This window comes from Actinia tenebrosa, unplaced genomic scaffold, assembly GCF_029948245.1.
Source record: "Actinia tenebrosa isolate PJP-AT-01 unplaced genomic scaffold, QUT_ActTen_1.0 PGA_scaffold16__25_contigs__length_10494907, whole genome shotgun sequence".
Classification (NCBI taxonomy): Eukaryota; Metazoa; Cnidaria; class Anthozoa; order Actiniaria; family Actiniidae; genus Actinia; species Actinia tenebrosa.
Window position 1 is genome coordinate 5,377,349 of NW_028292576.1, and position 5,392 is coordinate 5,382,740.

Genomic DNA, 5,392 nt, shown 5'->3' on the forward strand with positions numbered 1-5,392 from the left:
TTTATAAAGCCTCGTCGCGACAACTTAATTACCTATGCCAAAATCCTGACCGGAATTGGAATTGGAGTTTGGAGTTCCAGATTGAGTTATTCGATGACATTGATCAGTACCATGGTATCAACGCTGCTTTCGACACTGTCGTTCAAAACAGGTTGCAGCTTATTTCCACTTTTCCTTTAGATTCTTAGAGACTAAATAATAGTAAACCGACCGTCCCAACCACCAACAACCGTCCTCGACTGTGTTGGGGAAGTCCGTACTCTTAGTTACCCAGCCACACACACACACACACACACAAAAGCTTTAGGTCCGCTCATCCATCTCCTTTTTTTTTTCTTTTTTTTTTTTTGCACGTGCACAGTTTTGCATAGTTTTTATTCAGAAAACATTGCAGCCTATAGGCTGAATTGCGTTTATGTTACATAGAAATATAATGAATAAAATACGAATAACTTAAAATTACAAGTATAAGGCTATTGATGACTATAAATTCGATTTAAAATAGGAATTTAAAATTATAAGAAAGATATATGTACTTTAAAATCTATGTTTACTAAATTACATTAAGTATGAATAGCATGCGTTAAAATTTATAAAGCTTAACTGAGTCATTTTTGTTGAAGTCTTAGGATTGGTAAATGATCGTGTTCTTCGTAAATTATACGAGCACGCAAATTCTTTTGGTAAAAGCTTGTTTAGTTTGTGGGCAGGTATACATGCGTCATTGAATAACTTAGAAGTAAGTTCCTCTCGCCTCTTATACAAGGACTTTAAGCCTGTTTCTCTCAAAGCTTGATCGTAGCTTACATATGGATAGATAATACGTAGAGCTCGTTTCTGGCAAAATTTCAAATCTTTAGATAAGTATTGTGGCAGGCTATTATGAAATAATGGACATGCGTAATCCATCACTGATCTTATACATGTGATATAAAAGGTTGTAAGATCTTTGGGTTTAACTTGAGCTCGTTTCAGTTGGCTTAGAAAGTATAAACGTTTCTTAACTTTCTTAACGGCATTATACACGTGCTCATTCCAGAAGGAACAAAATTGAGCTTAGAATTTTGAGATTGGGAGTTAGTAGAAACCGTAATAAGATTGTCAATATTGCGACTTGTGTGACTTGTTCTTGTAGCGGTCGGGACATGGTTCACTGCTCCTAAAGAGATGACATTGATTGGGTGTTGGCGTGAATCTCGGTCTTTTACTTGCTTTCCTGCCCTTGTTCCGCGGTATCTTGGCCATTTTTCGTCCTTAAATAGACTTCTAATTGGTAAAGAGTTGATTTCCACCATTTAAAAGACAAATTGTGAAGGTTTAGAGATGAAAATTTCAGGATTTTCAAGAGCTGTGAAAAGTGCCGTCGCACCGATGCGCATACAAAACCTTATGGTTGTATAAGCTTTAAAATATATCCGTGTAATTAAAAACCTATCCCGGGTTTATAATTCAGCCCCGTTCTCCCCTGTTGATATCAATTCCACCCCCGGCTTTAAGAATCTGGGTTTCCGAAGAATTTAGAACCTACATCAAACAATAAATTAAGGGCGTGGTTGATTTTTAAAACCAGTTCAGACGCACGGGCTCGGTTTTGCATTAGAATTCAGGACCTCGCCCTAGCGTTTGAACCTTTATATATATACATACATACATACATATATATATATATAGCGCTTTGCAAAAATTCTGTAAATAAAATGAATATCGATATATCGATATATCGGGTGCATTATTGGTAATTTTCAATTTTAAAAAACGTTTTAATAGAGGTTAAATACAATGTTTTCGGTGAAATATAATCATAGTGTACATTGTAAACATTAATACTAGATATTTGGCTAACTTTTGGTTGAAAATCGTTTTTTCTAAAAATCTGGAAATCAGTTTATATATGGATATGTAGATATACTTGACTTTTACAAAATTTTTGCAAAGGGCTGTATATATATATATATATCATTGTAATTATCAATTCAATTTTTTTTCCTTTATTGTTTTCTTGTAGTGATGTGTGTGAAGAATAAAAACTCTAAGTTTGAAGTGTTTTATAGGGATGTAGATAACAACCAGGAGAAGAGAAAAATTCCTGGCTGTCTACTGAATTTTCCCATCTGAAAATCTACATGTAAAATAAATTAAGCTAAGCTTCATTAAAAGAAAACTGTTATTGTTCCTATTATCAGTTTTTCTTTTTATATACAATTACATATATGTTCATATATATTCTTTTTTTTATTCGTTTCACTCGTTTGTCTAATGTACCTCTCTCTCTTTTTTTTTTGTTCGTTTTTGTTCCATATTGCTAATTGTTTCTAAATTTTCCATGAATTTTTAAATTTCTATATGCATCCTAATTAATTTATTAGATGAGGCGGTAAGCCGTGTGGGATGGGCTCAGATATCATATAAAAACATACAAGGAGTTGCCTTATGTTTTTTTTTTCATTTTCTATAGTCTATCCTTATATATAACTAGCTTATAAATTACTTTTTCTTTATACTGTCTATTTTTTTGTGGCATGTCTGCAAAGTAGCCTTTAGCTAAGTACACTGATTGACCATGTTAAATAAAGGTTATTATTATTATCATTATCATTATTATCATCATTATTATTATTATTATTATTCCTATTTACTGAAAATGATATGGAATCACTTTGAATGAGTTTATTACCAAAATTAAGTAAACAGCATTTCTAAGAGGTTAGATTTTTAAAATTACTTTGAGTCCTGCCACCAAACCCTCCTAGCTAGTTGGATTTACCTTGTGGAACAATAAACATGCTTTTGGCCCATTACCCACCTATTATTGAAGTAACAATTTTCATCTGTAAAATTGTTTAGTTACATCCCTGAACACATCTTTATTTTGCAGGGGGTGGGTTGTTTGTAGTTCCTGCAGGGAAACTTGGAGTGTTTTTTTCCACCTCACTTTATACTGGGCCAGCAGAAAAAGAGCTCCTTCAAATCCAGATTTACCCCCCTCCCCTCCTTTATGTTATGACCAGTCTCTTAACATTTACCCAACTTACCAGAACGTGCTCTAAAAAAAACTTGTTTGCAAGGTATTTTTTGTCTCTGTTAAGATTCAGTGATCTATCTCTTATAGATAGATGTCTAACTCATTGACTTTAAAATTGCGAATAAGCACTACTACTGAATTGCAACTTTGTCTAGAGTCATTTTGAAATCAGGCAGTTTTACAATCCAGTTGTCCCTGTGTGGAGGGATTTTAAGACTGTTCTAGCGAATTAGTAACACAGTTTTTTAGAATGGTCCTATACTAATTCTATGACTTGTAATCCCACTAAATGTAAGGAACAGTACGCTTTAATTAGTGAAAAAGGGCAATGTAGAGAACTTTGATAAATTGCTAGAATACCTCAGGTAAAGGAACTTGTTCTGTTTGGTGTCACCTTCCAGTCACACACTAGATTTACTAGTTATATGAAGAGCAAACTAACATAAGCAAACAAGTGCCTACATGTACTTAGAATACTTAGAGAAGAAGGGTACAATCAAACAGTTATTGATGATTTATTCAATACCATTGTATTACCTAATATTTTATATGGGCTCGCAGTGTATGGGGCCGCTGAAACTGAACCTAAACAGCGTTTCAGAGTTTTTGTTTGGAAAGATGCAAGAAATATAGGTACATCTCAAATAGTATTATAGACATTCATAAACTCCTTCAAATACAATGTGTAGTTCCAAAAATTATCCACACCCCCCTCACAGAGGAATTTTTTTAAGACACCCCCCCCCCACCCCCCAGAAATTCCAATTTTCTTCCATACAAACTCTGTAATTTTTGTTCTTTCTCTGACCCCCCCCCCTACCCCCCCCCCCCCCCCCCCCCCCCCCCCTCCCCAACTCATGGGAAATTCCAAATTCCTCTGTGGGGTGGCTATGGATGATTTCTGGAACTACACAAATTGGGTTACATTGTAAACCGCCACCCGGTTAGCTCAGTTGGTAAGAGCGGCGGTCTGTTGTGCGGGAGGTCGTGGTTCAAGCCTCGGCCGGACCAACACTCAGGGTCTTAAAATAACTGAGGAGAAGGTGCTGCCTTTGTAATAATATCTGCAAATGGTTAGACCTTCAAGTCTTCTCGGACAAGGACTTTAAACCGTAGGCCCTGTCTCCTAACCCTTCCTAACCTACAGTAACTGGGGGACATAAAAGAACCACTGAGGACGTAAAAAGAAACCCTGGCAGTGACCACCCTTAGTGCCTACACTTCATACTAATCACCTCTCATGTTTGTAAATTGCATAAAGCAATCTGTCATTAATTCTAAGATTATTGTAAAGCGCACTTGAAAACGTATGTTGAATCCGCGCTATATAAATAAATTATATTATTATTATTATATTATTAAACAAGCCCTGTGAGCAGGGTAAACTGGGATACCTGGAAGCTCTAAGAATCTGAAGGATAAGTAAAAATAAGTTGCAAAATTTCAAACGACAGTGTTGAACGTTTTTTGAGACAGAGCGTTTATGCCACACTCATCAAAGTCATCGAATAACTCAACTCAATCTTGAACTCCAATTCCAGTTCCGGTCCAGATTTTGGCAGTTGTCGCATGTACATTCGCACGGGAATTGGATATGGCTCGCTTTAAAATCAAAATAATGCTTCATTTAAAACGTAAATACAGGCTAATATTTGATCAAGACCTCTCTCATAATTGCTTTACATTTTATAATTTTATAATTTATCGATATTTTTAATGAATCGCCATTTCTTGAAGTGAAATTAAAGGAGATCATATACGCTTCGAACGACAAAGATCAAACCATGGAATGTGCGTAGAAAATTATTTATCTTGCTCCTTTAATCAAATAAAATCTTAAAATAAATATTGCTATGTACTTCATGTTCCTTCGTGAGTAGACTTTGAAGCCAACAGTTAATATAACTACATAAATATAGGCTACAAGTGTCAAGTTCAAGAGAATATAACGAGTCGTGCTGAATGAATTTCTTTACCATCGCTTATCGTAATTCTGACTCTTGAAACCCTGTTCTCCTTATCGATCTTCGCTTATTCGTACAGAAATACTGCTCGAGTAGAAGAATCATGAATAGTTAACCAAAACAAGCTATTGCCCATGAGGTTCTTTGAAAATTCTTAGAAATAATCGCTTCGAATTCCTCGCTATCTTCTCGGCTTAAAATCACACAACAATAACAATAACACTGTAGTTTTCTTTTTCTCTCCTGTTTTGTTTGCCCCCAGCTGAGTGGACTGGTCAATCCCATCATCCAGCATGATCAGAATATTAGCAAAGTGAAAGTGAAAGAAAAAATATGAGGCCTTTTTTTCGTAAACCCTTTGAAAGAATAAAGCGAAAAGAGGAAAATAATATTACTAGTTATCCAG